General features: G+C 39.9%; 1 protein-coding gene across 26 annotated transcripts in view; it reads left to right on the plus strand.

Moving 5' to 3' along the window:
- LOC131438950 (potassium voltage-gated channel subfamily KQT member 1) overlaps positions 1-15,246 on the plus strand; it is an 892,435-nt gene that overhangs the window by 771,349 nt on the left and 105,840 nt on the right. The gene's annotated exons all lie outside the window — the stretch shown is intronic.

The raw sequence follows: 15,246 nt of genomic DNA on the forward strand, positions 1-15,246 counted from the left end.
AAGTTCAAATTTGCTCCGAGAGCACTTCGCAGACGGGAGACGAGCTTTTTTTATGTCGATACAAGAAGAAGGTATGGTTCCCTAACTGTGGCACAGGTAGAAACAGAACCTTCCTATGGGTATGGAGAGTGATAAAGCAATTTACTTTATTTGAAAATTCCGAAATCACTCCAACAGCGCACCAGGTGGCGGCAGGAAATCCCTAGTCGAGTCAGCAGTCCTGTAAACTTCGTGTTCGGAGCAGCAGGGAACTGTTCCGATGTTGACTGTTGTGGTGCTACTACATCTCCAATAGGCTTGTACAATACAGTACAGTGTTGTCAATGATCATAAGAAAATTTTAATATAAAAAACAAAACGGCTAAATCCATTTTTGTGTGTTTTGAAGTCATAACAAAACGTTTGGTACTATCCTTACACAATGGAACTTGTCACAGTTGTTTGATGACTTGTTATATTTTCCGAAAGAAAATAATTCCTAATAGCCTACTGTGACCACCTCCAGCAACCATCAACACTGGCAACAATGCTAAGCACACCATCCAAATATGTTACACTGTTCCTTTCGTCGCGTTCCACCCACCCCTTTCCGAACTCATTTCGATCCACCCCATGGACCGGCATTGTTCAATTATTGAAAAAGCTCAACGAAAGAAGTGGTAATGGTTAAGGAAGCCAAAAAAATCCCAAGAGGCGTATTCCCACAATGCCCAAAGCAGAACAACAACTCGTCGGGCACGGTTTTGGTGTGAAAATTTCCGTTTACTACAGCTTTTCATCCCTGTGAATGTTTCCTTTTCCCAAAGCTTGAGACCTACCTTCACCGGACTTCTGTACAGTTTATGTAGTTTCTTTTGTGTACGGTTTTATATACAAATCCCTTTTCCCGGTACACTCCTGCAATTTTATGCTTGACTGTAAATATTTCAATGACATTTTGTCTTGCTGTTCAGATTCGTTATTACCTTTAAGTAACAAGAACTCAAAGATCATTCTTTCTTCTCACTAGGTGATAGAAAAAATCGGCAAGCACCACTCTTCGAACCATTACCGCTTGATACAGACTAACTATTTAGTTTATGAGAATACATTTTAAAGACAACTTTCGATGCATGTTTAATAGTATAGTTTACTGGTAGCATATTGCAAAGTGATGCATGGCAACAAAGTAGTAAAAATGCACGAAAACGTATCTGTTTTATTAGGTTTATTTTTACGACGAATACGACGTACGCATTTATTTCCATTTATCTATCTTTTAACTTTTTAGATTTATAGCATTTGATTGTAAAAATACTATCTGAATAATAATAATAATAGTGATTGCACGCCAGGTTCACCTAACATTGAATGAAACTCTGACAAACAAAACACAACGATAATTCCAATTCCAAATAGATATGATCGTACATTCAAAGGATCCGTATCAGCGCACTACTGAAAAGTAAAGACTACCTGGGAGGATATTTTTCGCTCGACAAATGAAAGCTCAACTTGTGCAAAACATAACATACAATCAAATCAACATACCCATTTGGAGTTATTACCATGCCAAATGGAAACGGCTGAAAAAAATATTCCAGCCAAAACAACGACGTGTTCATTCCCAATTCACTAATAGCAGCGTGCATGGTGCTCATGCATATCCCGATTCGTCTTATGACTATATTAAAAATTAAATAAAATTATCCGAAAACCTTCCCTTCGCACTTATTTTGGTGAACTACACACTCGAGCAAAGCGTCTACAGAGAAACAACCATTCTGCAGAAGATTGAATTTTCCGGTGCCCCTTTGCACTACACAAGAAAACTGGTACGGGAGAGCGCATGAAAATTTTATTTTCCTTCTCTTATGATGGGTTTTATGTGAGTTTTACAGTTTCTTGCAAACGTTAAAAAAAGGGAACGGGTTCAACCGCTGGACCCTTTTTCTATCTGCTTGCTAATGCATACCGGAACTGCGTCTGTTGTTGCCATGAAAAATTCAATTAAAATACTGGTATGATCAAGGGCTCCGGAAGACTCGCCTTTGAAAGGCTTTGATTCGATTTTTTTTTGTTTAGTTCGTTCTTGGATCACACTCTGGTCGTTCTTGGCGTGGATGTAATTAACAGGGAAATGTATAGTTCGTTCTTTTTCAATGATACCACGAGTGTCCGGCTCGGAATAAACTAGTCGGAAGCTTTTCAACGAATCCGTATAATGATGTTGCGAATATCCTCATGAAAAAGATCCAGCTTCACGAAGCATATTGGTTATATAACGCACAGTTACAGATTTCTGCTTGATTTCGATTCCAAAGGGTGATTTTTTAAGAGGTACTGGTTTCGATTTAAAAAAAAACACAAAAAATTGAGAAAACTGATTAAATCTTTATTGGAATCGATTGAACGATCAATATAATTTGATGTTTGAAGATGATTTCATGCAAATGTAGGCTGTAGCATCGCCTCAGATGGCCCATGCGCAAGATCCAACGTATCGGCCGGTTTTCACGAATAATGCCATCGGCCCATAATCCACACCAAACAGTGACTTTTTTGGGATGCCTTGGTAGCTTTTGCAATTCTTCTGGCTGGTCTTCACTCCAGATGTGGCAATTATGCTTGTTGACGTATTAATTCTATTAATTAGTATATTGTTCGATAAAAAAAGGGGAATCTTCCTCAAACTTTGCCAGCGCCCATTCAATAAATGTTAGACGTTGTAAGTCGATTCATGATTAAATTATAGACCAAACTGAACAAGTTTTACAATGACACAAGACACGATTCACGCATGATCTGTCGAAAACAGTGTTGTCAAAAAGATACCAGCAAAAAATCACCCTTTTATAGAGATTTTAACTATCTTTGTTCAAACTACATTGGATTATCAATTATGATAAGTCAAACTTAAACGCCGTTACACTTAAATTCATCGTAGTGGGAAATAAAAAAAACTAATAATCGATTAGGGGTCGTTTTTTTTAACTTTGAAACTTTAACAATTCGTAGCAAAAAAAAACCTTTTCTTTTGTGCCATTGAAGTAGCAAAAAGACGGCGTTCGACGTCTCTTGGTTTAAATTCATACGGCACCCGATTACCTACCTTTCGAATCATTCCCATTGCTTCGAAAGTGATAATGGAATGTGACTAGCTGAGATGGCAAGTTCTTCTTGCGTTTGCGACGGGTCTGATTTTTGGGGTTTAAAGGTTTATCTCCAGCCGTTTTTTTTCTCTTTTTTGTAAAATATCAGTTTTCCCATACTAAATCCTATGCAAACTTTAAATCTCGGGCACGAAAATATAGTTTCACCGATCGATACGACTACACTTTTCATTTGGCAATCATCGACGTTACATTTTGTTTCAATGTATCTGAATTTATTCATATACCTTTTGTGTTGCTGTTGTTCATAGACTAACATTCCGAGAGGTTGCATAAATCGAAAAATGTATTTGACTATAAATTTGGAACACCCTTCAATGAAAGTCAGAAAAATGACCTCTTTTAATCACTTTTCCGGTTACACTGGCACCAAACAAGGAAGAGAAAGAAACCGAACTCGGCATCGGAAATTAGAAGAATGAAGGTTCGTCTACGAGGATTGTTATTTATGTAACAGTTCGGCTGAAAAGTTCGTATCGTTTAATAGAAACACACATTTTTTTGCCAAAATTCGTTTTTATTATTCAACATAATTGCCATCAGAGGCGATACAGCGATTATAGCGATCTTCCAACTTTTCGATACCATTTTTGTAGTACGATTTGTCCTTTGCCTCAAAATAGGCCTCAGTTTCAGCGATTACCTCTTCATTGATTCTAAATTTTTTACCAGCGAGCATTCTCTTGAGGTCTGAGAACAGGAAAAAGTCACTGGGGGCCAAATATGAAGAATACGGTGGATGAGGGAGCAATTCGAAGCCCAATTCGTTCAATTTCAGCATGGTTTTCATCGACTTGTGATACGGTGCATTGTCTTGATGAAACAAAACTTTTTTCGTCTTCAAATGAGGCCGTTTTTTTTAAAATTTCGTCCTTCAAACGCTCTAATAACGCTATATAATAGTCACTGTTGATGGTTTTTCCCTTTTCAAGGTAGTCGATGAAAATTATACCATGCGAATCCCAAAATACAGACGCCATAACCTTACCGGCCGATTGTTGAGTCTTTCCACGCTTTGGGTTCGGTTCATCACGTGCAGTCCACTCAGCTGACTGTCGATTGGACTCCGGAGTGAAGTGATGGAGCCATGTTTCGTCCATTGTTATATATCGACGAAAAAAATCGGTTTTATTTCGATATAACAGCTCCAAACACTGCTCAGAATCATCAATTCGTTGTTGTTTTTGATCGATTGTGAGCTCACGCGGCACCCATTTTGCACAAAGCTTTCTCATATCCAAATATTCGTGAATAATATGTCCAACACGTTCCTTTGATATCTTTAGGGTGTCAGCTATCACGATCAACTTCACTTTACGGTCATTGAAAATCATTTTGTGGATTTTTTTCACGTTTGCATCGGTAACAGCCTTTTTTGGACGTCCACTGCGTTCATCGTCTTCGGTGCTCATATGACCAGTACGAAATTTTGCAAACCACTTACGAATTGTTGCTTCGCCCGGTGCAGAGTCTGGATAACACTCATCAAGCCATTTTTTGGTATCGGCGGCACTTTTTTTCATCAAAAAGTAGTGTTTCATCAACACACGAAATTCCTTTTTTTCCATTTTTTTTCACAATAACAAAAGTTTTTTCTTTCAAAATGCAATATCTCACAAACTAATAATCAGACAGCTGTCAAATTTATACACGTATCTTTTGAAGGTTGATACTAACTGAAAATGGTATGGATTTAATTCTAGTGGCGCCCTCTCATAGAAACGATACGAACTTTTCAGCCGATCTGTTATTTAGCCTAAAAATGTTTGATCGGAAATGGTTCTATTGTTTTTCAAAGTTTTCCCCAAGATGATCAATGTACTTTTGCATACGCTAGAACCAATTTTCATAACATCTTTGTCCACTCTTTTTGAGGCACCACTTCTCTACCACTCTTCTTAAAGTACCCCTAGGCTGATTTTTGAACGCTTCACTACAGCTTCTTTAGGAATATTGAATCGCTTTCCACGCAATTTATTCTTCACGGAAGGAAACAAATAGAATTCGTTAGGTGCCAAGTCAGGACTACACAGCGGGTGGCCCGTCAATTCGACGTTTTGGGTGCTCAAATATTCAGTTGTTTGAGCCGATGTGTGAGAGCTTGCATTATCGCGATGCAGAATGATATTTCGTCTTGCGTTTGTTTTCCTTATTTCACGAAAAACTTCTGCCAAACAAAATGGTTGTATACCAATCAGAATTGACGGTCTTACGATCATCTAAAGCAACGGTAGCAATATGTCCGTTTATACCGCAAAAACAAGCCACCATTTTCTTTGGAGTACTTCGAGCGTGAACAACTTCTGTTGGATTTGATTCTCTTAGGAACACCACGATTGAATTTTTTCAGCATTTCTTTGCACCAATCGACACGAGTCTTTTTTGAGCGATTGTCAAATTATGTGGGATCCAACGTGCACAATTTTTTACGACTAAATGTTCATGCAAAATAACATATAAGCTATTCACACTAATGTCCAAAGCTGCCTCTATTTCACGGTACGTCACAAATTATCAAATTATGCACAGCATCGATGTTTTCTGGCAAAAAAAGGATTTTGGACGACATTCTTTAAATTCATCTACTACGATCACGATTGATTTCGTTATACCAGTTTTTTACAGTCGCATAAGATGGTGCTAAACTGCCAAAAGTCGAGCTAAGGTGATTGAAGCTCTCTTGTCTTGATAATCTACAACGAAAATCTTAATAAATCATTGCACAAATATTTTCACGATTCAAACCTGTTTTTTGCTGAGGTAAAATTTCAACTCAGTGTACAAAAAGCGCAAAAAAAATTAAAAATGTCAAACTTCATGATGAAAACGACAAATCCACCGGGCAACACTTAGTGTTGCCAAAGCTAAATACAGAAGTAACAACCTAAGATCTGTTATATACAAGCGTGGTCACGATTACTCGCGATCGGTAAAGTGGAATGGTGTGATTTTTTTTAACACAAAGGGCAGTAGTGCCCTTCATGCAATGCGGGAGTAAATTAGCTGACTATTGTTTACAATTCGATCTCAGAGTACCACGTACGCTCAGCCCTTCGAAGCAGTTTTGTTTGTGCCCGCACTTGAAAATTCCAAGAATGACCTGAGCTGCCACGGCGAAATACATGCAAAAGTCGAAACAGTTTGTGAGTAAGTGGGTGAATCGTTTTAAAGAGGTGAAAAATGTCGACGACTTCCAAATCGCGGTTCTGTCGGTGTATGGTCAATAAAAGACGAAAAAGTTTCTTTATCTTTTCAGTGTAATTTTATCGAAAATTAACACAAAGAAAGTCATAATTATCTCAGAATTCAATGAAACTCGGTTTGTGATAAGATATTGTCTGGTACAGTAACAAAGTATATTTTTATTAATCAAGAATTCCATTCAAAAGAGTTTATGTTATTAAATAATTATTAAACTATTACTTCTTTATTTTTTGTCTAGTTCTGAGGAAAGCTCGAAGGAAAGAAATAACCACCACAACATTTGTGTTGAACTTTACACAAATATTTATTTAATAATTTAAATATAACATTTGTCTTCATGCATGCTATTTTTTTATTGTTTTTATACAAGAAAAATTCTGCTGAATTAGAATACCTTTTCGCCTCTATTTTGCCAACAGGAATAGAAACAAAACTGTGGAATTTCTAAGCGCCAGATATTGTTTTGGCGTTATTTTTCGAACATTTTTTGCACTGTTAAGCAGATATAAATCAGAAATTTAATTTGGTAATATTTTTATCAGTTTGTTCAACTGCCCAGTTATATAACTGTAGGTAGTTGTTATGGTATTTCCATAGTTAAATATTGAAGCGTATTTTTTTAGTGTTGCGCTTTGAGCGTGAGTACATCGCTTTATCTTATCTGATTTGGAAGTTTCAATTATGAATTTATTATGCATGTATCAGGGAACTGAAATTTACATACAAATTGAAATTCATTAGATTCTGAGATGATTATGGCCTTCATTGAGTTAAGTTTTTGATCAAATTACACTGAAAAAAATCAGTTTGGACAAGAAAAAAAATGTTTTCATATAACTTGTGTGTCTAACTTGAATTTTTTCACGATAGGTAAGAAACAAAATCTTCTAACTTGTAATTAAATTTCATCCAAATCAAAAATGTTTTTTTTTTTGCAAATCGACTTTACATTTTTTAAATCGATTTTTTTTCTCAGTGCGATAGTGAATTACGATTTTTTCCGTGTTTTTATTCAAAAATTTAACTAATTTTTTTAAGAATCACTCATACAACACTTTTTTGTAGGAATATTTGTCATTTTTCGGCTTTAAAAAAATTGGCAGTCTAAGATCATTTTTGGAAAAACAAAGTATGATATTTTTTTTTTTTTTTTTTTTTTTTTTTATTCAATAATATAATTATTTTTAAGGCACACTGCTTTAGCTCTAAGGTGCCAAGGACTTTTTCTAATTTTATTAACGACTAATTTAAAACTAGGATAGTATGATTGGATAATGTTGTATTGGGGTCGCAGTGGTCGACTTTGGCAGATCCAACCTTCAGCTGGCGATCGGCACCGGCCGGTGGATGGAATATATCATGAGTCTTCCAGATGACGTTGGCCGCATCCCTCGGTCCGTGTGGGTCCGCGGGAAACACCCCCAGGCTACGAATACCCGGCGGGTGGCCCGCATGACTAGAGCGACCTTCCGTGGGCGATGATGGTGATGTAAATATAACGAAAAATATAGAGAAGTAAATATTGCGGAAAACGAAGTAAAATGGGGATATGGGAACGAAATGACTAAGAACGACAGAGATCTAATTAGTTGACATCGAGATGGAGAAGAGACAGGGAGGGGGGAAGCGAGAAGGTTAGTGACAGCAAAAAGATCTTGTTAGTTCCGATGAAGATGGTGGACAGAAGAGGACTCGGGGTAATCGGCGGAAGTTAGTGTCGAACCTGCAGGTGAAAATAATTCTTAGCCACAGTTGAAATAACGTCGATAAATAGGAGGAACTTTCTAAGCAAGATGTAACAGATTACACTTGTATATTAATGTGTTTGAGGAACTGGTATATCAGAAGCATATATGAACTATCCCGACTCGCCAACACATCCCGAACCGGAACCTCAGTCGGTCTACCTCGGGCCCTGAGGGATTCCAATAGCTCCGATCTGGCGTCGCGATACTCTACGCACGACCACACGACATGCTCGATGTCCTGATAACCGTCGCCACAGGTGCAGAGCCCGTTCTCCACGATCCCGATACGCCGGAGATGTACGTTAAATGTATAGTGATTTGACATGAGTCGTGACATAACGCGAATGAAATCACGACTCATGTTCATCCCCTTGAACCAAGGTTTCGTCGATACCTTAGGGATAATGGAGTGTAGCCATCGTCCCAGTTCGTCATTCGTCCATGAAGTTTGCCAACTTTCGAGAGTTTTCTGACGAGAAATACTGAAAAATTCATTGAAGCAGATTGGTCTTTCATAAATGTCACCTTGTAATGCGCCCACCTTAGCCAATGAGTCTGCCTTTTCATTGCCCGGAATGGAACAATGTGAAGGGACCCAGACTAACGATATTAAATAAGACCGTTCAGATAAAGTTCGCAAGTGTTCCCGTATTTTCCCCAGGAAATATGGGGGATACTTTCCTGGCTTCACTGCGTGGAGAGCTTCTATTGAACTTAGACTGTCCGTGACAATGAAGTAATGGTCTTTGGGCAAGGTTTCAATGATCTCGAGGGTGTACTGAATAGCAGCTAATTCTGCGACGTAAACTGAAGCCGGATCACTGAGTTTGTAAGAAGCGGTGATGTTTTGATTGAAGATGCCGAAGCCTGTGGACCTGTCGATGTTTGATCCATCAGTGTAAAACACCTTTTCACAGTTGACTGTTCTAAATTTATTATAAAATATATTAGGGGCCACTCGAGGGCGTACGTGTTCCGGAATTCCACGAATCTCTTCTCTCATGGATGTGTCGAAAAACACAGTAGAATCAGAAGTATCCAAGAAATGAGCACGGTTGGAAGCAAACGAAGAAGGATTAATATTCTGAGCCATGTAATCAAAATACAAGGACATAAAACGGGTTTGAGAATTAAGCTCAACTAACCTTTCGAAGTTTTCAATCACCAGAGGATTCAAAATGTCGCATCGAATGAGCAAGCGATATGAGAGATCCCAGAACCGGTTTTTCAACGGTAAGACGCCCGCCAACACTTCAAGACTCATCGTATGAGTTGATTGCATGCAACCCAAGGCAATACGCAAACAACGATACTGAATTCTTTCCAGCTTAATGAAATGGGTGTTCGCGGCGGATCGGAAGCAGAAGCATCCATATTCCATAACGGACAATATCGTTGTTTGGTACAGCCTGATCAGGTCTCCTGGGTGGGCACCCCACCAAGTTCCGGTTATTGTACGAAGAAAATTGATTCTCTGCTGGCATTTTTGTTTCAGATACCTAATGTGACATCCCCAGGTGCCTTTGGAGTCGAACCAGACCCCGAGATATTTGAATGTGAAGACCTGAGCTATGTTTTCACCCCCTAGTTGAAGCTGTAGTTGTGCTGGTTCTCGCTTCCTTGAAAATACAACCAGCTCAGTTTTCTCCGTAGAGAACTCGATACCCATTTGAAGAGCCCATGTGGATAAGTTGGCAAGAGTATCTTGTAACGGCCCTTGCAGATCGCCAGCTTTGGGTCCTATAATGGACACAACGCTGTCGTCGGCAAGTTGTCTCAGCGTGCAAGATGTGTTGATACATTTATCGATGTCGTTTACGTAAAAATTGTATAAAAGGGGGCTTAAGCATGAGCCCTGAGGAAGACCCATGTAACTGAATCGTATTGTCGACAAATCACCATGCGCGAAATACATGTATTTCTCTGACAATAGATTGTACAAAAAGTTATTCAAAATTGGTGAAAGACCATGCTGATGCAACTTCTCAGATAGGATATTTATAGAAACTGAGTCAAAAGCCCCCTTGATGTCTAGGAAAACTGACGCCATTTGTTCCTTACGAGCAAATGCCATTTGAATTTCGGTTGAGAGCAACGCAAGACAATCGTTCGTTCCTTTGCCCCTGCGGAAACCAAATTGTGTATCTGAAAGTAAGCCATTAGTCTCGACCCAATTGTCTAGACGAAACAGAATCATTTTTTCGAACAATTTCCGGATACAGGAAAGCATAGCAATCGGCCGATACGAATTGTGATCGGAGGCTGGTTTTCCTGGTTTTTGAATGGATATCACTTTCACTTGTCTCCAGTCATGTGGAACAATGTTGTCCTCAAGGAACTTATTGAATAAACTCAGCAAGCGCCTTTTGGCGGGGTCAGGCAGATTTTTCAACAAGTTGAATTTTATTCTGTCTAATCCCGGGGCTTTATTGTTACATGACAAGAGCGCAAGTGAGAGCTCTACCATCGAAAACGGTGTTTCGTTTGTATTTGGTGTCGCGGCGCGGGTGATCTTCTGTTCCGGAACAGAGTCTGGACATACTTTTTTAGCGAAATCGAATATCCAGCGGTTAGAATATTCTTCGCTTTCATTCGTTGTGTTATGATTGCGCATTCGTCGGGCTGTGTTCCAAAGAGTGCTCATAGATGTTTCTTTTGTTAGGCCGTCTACGAACCGACGCCAGTAACCGCGTTTCTTAGCTCTAATCAAGTTCTTAGTTTTAACGTCTAACGCCGCGTAATTCCGGTAATTATCAGGTGTTCCATTTTTTCTAAATACTTTATACGCGGAGGCTCTCTCCGCGTTTAAATTTGTGCACTCTTTGTCCCACCACGGGTTGGGAGGACGGATGTTAGTTTTCGCGCCGGGTACACGTTTCGTCTGAGCTTGAGTCGCGGTGTCGAGAATCAAGCCAGCCAAAAACGTGTACTCTTCCTCCGGAGGAAGTTGTTGAGTTCTTTCAAGTTTCTCAGATATCACGGTCGCATAGTTATTCCAATCAATATTTCGTGTGAGGTCATACGAAACATTGATTGTCTTCGATGGTTTTGAGCCGCTGGTGATTGATATTACGATCGGTAGATGGTCGCTACCGTGGGGATCAGGAATTACCTCCCACGTGCAATCCAACCGTAGCGATGTCGAGCAAAGGGATAAATCCAGCGCACTTGGTCTTGCTGGTGGTGCAGGAATCCGTGTCATTTCTCCCGTATTCAAGATTGTCATATTGAAGTTGTCGCAAATATCATGGATCATAGCTGATCTGTTATCGTCGTGAAGACAACCCCATCCCGTACCGTGTGAGTTAAAGTCTCCTAAAACCAACGTCGGTGCGGGAAGGAGCTCTATGATATTACTGAGCCGCCGATGCCCAACCAAGGCTCTAGGGGGAATGTAGATGGAAGCAATACAAAGGTCCTTACCTTTGATTGTAACATGACATGCGACAACTTCAATACCTGGTATCGAGGGGAGGTTAATTCGATAAAAAGAATAGCACTTTTTGATCCCTAAAAGTACTCCTCCATAGGGATCATCTCGATCCAGGCGAATAATGTTAAAATCGTGGAAGTTTAAGGATATTTCAGAAGTTAGCCAAGTTTCGCACAATGCAAATGCGTCCCATTTCAGATTATTTACTAGAAATTTAAAAGAATCTATTTTTGGGATGATACTTCTGCAATTCCACTGTAAAACAGTGATTAGATCCGTGACCTCGGTGGATGATTTAGCCATCGAAGGATACAATCGCTGAGATAAGGGGCCAATTTGCAGTCAACTGCTTCAAATATGTTTTTACTGTTGGCATGAAAGCAATTAAAATGCTTCTAAGAGGGTCTGAAATATTGAAAGTTGTAAAAATCCAGTCCACAACATCAGAGAACTTGATAAGTCCAGCACCTAGTTGGTTCTCTGGTAGATTTTCAGGGACGCTTGGGGATTTTATAGTCCCGGGAAGTCGTGGGAATTCCATCTCGGAATTGAGTTTTCCGAGACCAGGAGCTTTTTGCTTCGGTGTTGTGTCCCGATTCCCGTTAGCTGTAACTTTTCGAAGCCCTTCGGAAGACACCTTCGAACCCTTACTAGGTAGCTTATGAGAGGATTTATTTATTCTTTTCCTACAGCTATGAGGGACCGCCGATGATGGACCTTCCAAAGGGTCGTCAGAATCGCTCTCGTCAGTTGACAAGCAGGCATATGGGTTCGTTGTCAGTTTAGGAGGGGTGGCACTCTTAAGCATCTCGGCAAAGGAACGCTTGGAGTGTTCCTTCAGGGAACGCTTCATCCGATCTCCTCGCAGCTTATACGCAGGACATGCCATTAGGTCATGCGGACCCTCCTTGCAGTAGAGACACTTTTCAGCATTCTTACCGCAAGAGCCATCCGCATGAGCCTCCCCACAGTTAGCACACCGGGGCTTATTGCAGCAATGAGAAGCTGTATGCCCCAATTGTTTGCAATTAGTACAGTTCATTACTCGGGGTACGAATAGGCGAACAGGCAAACGAACCCGGTCCAAGAGGATGTAGTTGGGCAAAGCAGAACCGGCGAAGGTCACTCGATAAGAGTCTGATTGGGGATAGGACTTTGTTCCATCCCCGGCGATCGATACTGAATGCAATCGCTTGCAATCCAGTATCTTGACATTCTTAAGTGAGGGGTCTTTAAAACAACCCGCCCCGTACTTAAGAACGTCCTCGCAAGTCAAACTCGAATCGGTGACCACACCGTCGATTTCTACTTCGCGAGCTGGCACGTAGATGCGGTACTCCCGCGTAAAATGATCATTTTGAACGAGCTCATTAGCCTGCTTTGAGCTGGTGAGCAGAACCCTGAGCTTATCTGGGCGTATTTTATCAATACTTTTTATAGTATTGTATCGCGAGGACAGATCCCGCGATATTTTCAAAACATTCAATTTTTTTTCTTTAGCCTTGGTCCGGAAATAAACCGAGTAAGGCCCGGCCGAGAGTGCAAGCCCATCGGGATAACTCTTTATGCGAGACTTACTGCTGCCAACAGAAGTCTCCATCTGATCATCGAGAACGGAGGGGTCGGGATTCGAATTTGACATGTCGCGGAGCTACCTCCGCGCAGAAATAAATGATTCGGAGGGGGGGGGGGAATGAACGGTCGAATGAAGAAGAAAAAAAAAATATACAAAATAATAGTACTTAACTTTTAATCCAACGGGGGCCACCAAGGCCAAGCCCTCGTCGATCGGCGTATCGCCGCTTCGAGGGTGTGCAAAAAACCTCCGAGAGGAAAAAGCACACTCACTTATAATCCGCACAGTATAATCACAATGGCCACTGAAATCTGGCCTTGATCGATCAAACAATCACCGGCTAACGGTACTGTTTCGATCGTCCGCTCACAACAATGCACTGCTTCAGTGTATAATGTACAAAAATCCTCTCACAGAAAAAAGCACTATTGTCTATTACACAATAGCGATATAATCTAGTTTTGATCGTCCGGTCACGTTATCACACACGGCACTGGTTTTTTTCGCAGCAAACACAAAGCACGTCCGTTCGCTCGGAAGGTTGAAACGGCAATGAAAGTATGATATGTTTACGTTTCTAATTTGACTCATAAATGCAACAGCAGTTCAAATTGAACTGCTTAATGCAAAACTCGGCAGTTTAATTTGAACCGCTAAGCAGACGTAAATTTTCTGCTATTTGCAGGGCACTTTTTTCTTTGCATCGAAATGCAATGTGCCGAACGAAAACGTGTTTTCGACTCCTTCTGGCCGATGCAGGGGTTAACCAATTTTTGTGCTAGGGCTGTGCGATTTTGATATGTTTACGTTTCGTCTTCGACTCATCAGTGCATAGCAGTTCAACTTTCCACCCCTGAATGACCGAAAACAAAGTATGCAAAGTGGTTTTTATGTGACAAAGTCTTCATGTGCAGCAAGTTTCATTAAAATTTGTTTAAAAAAATAAAAGATTGTAAACCTTCATTGTTCTACTTTTTTTGCTGGTTATTTTTTGCCGTCTAGAAGTTCGGAGCTTTTGTCAATTTACATAATAAATGTGTCAGATTTCTATGCGCAACCCTGTACTTCACTTAACAAAAATTAAAACACCTTTAAGTATTATCAAAATTTGTTAATAATTTATTCAAAATACGGGGGTTTTGACCTACATAAATTAATATATCGATAAATTACGAAATAATAGCAGAACAAGTTTTTATACTGAATTGAATTAATGTTTTGACTATTTTAATTAACACATGGATCAATAAGTCCCGAGACTAAAGCAGAGATGGCGCTCGTAGTAAACCAGTAACCACGTCTTTCTAGAGTACTAACCTTTGCTTGAAACGGGTCAAAATTTTAAGTCGATCCGACCAGAAACAGCTGAGTTATCGAGGTTGGAGTAAAGTCGTTTTGTAGTTTGTTTAAAAAATGGAAAAAACCGAGTTTCGTGTTTTGATAAAACATTGTTTTTTAATGGGTAAAAACACCGTGCAAGCGAAACAATGGATTGAAAAATGTTATCTGGACTCTTGTCCATCAAAAGCAACGATTTGTCGGTGGTTCGCCGAGTTTAAACGTGGTCGTACCGACACAAATGACGCGGAACGCTCGGGTAGACCTGTGGAAGCCGTTACACCGGAAAATGTGAGTGAAGTGACAAAAATTATAATGAAAGATCGTAAAGTGAAGCTCCGTGAGATTGCTGAGATGACACAGGTATCATATGGAAGTGTATTTAATATCCTACATGAAAAATTGAGCATGAAAAAGGTTTTTTCGAAGTGGGTGCCGCGATTGCTTTCGATGGAACAAAATGCACCCTGCCACAAGTCGATGAAAACAATGGCGAAATTGAACGAATTGGGCTTTGATCTGCTTCCCCACTCCCCATACTCGCCAGATTTAGCCCCCAGTGACTACTGGCTCTTTGTTGATCTTAAAAAAATGCTCCAGGGAAAAAGATTTGGCTCAAATGAGGAGGTCATCGCTGAATCTGAAGCTTATTTTGAAGCGAAAGATAAATTTTTTTGGTATTGAAAAATTGGAAAAACGTTGGAACCATTGTATCACCCTAAAATGTGATTATGTTGATGAATAAAAAAAAAATTTGCAAAAAAAAATGTTGTTTCCATTGTTACTCTCAGGACT

Source organism: Malaya genurostris, chromosome 3 (assembly GCF_030247185.1).
Source record: "Malaya genurostris strain Urasoe2022 chromosome 3, Malgen_1.1, whole genome shotgun sequence".
In the NCBI taxonomy this organism is placed as follows: domain Eukaryota; kingdom Metazoa; phylum Arthropoda; class Insecta; order Diptera; family Culicidae; genus Malaya; species Malaya genurostris.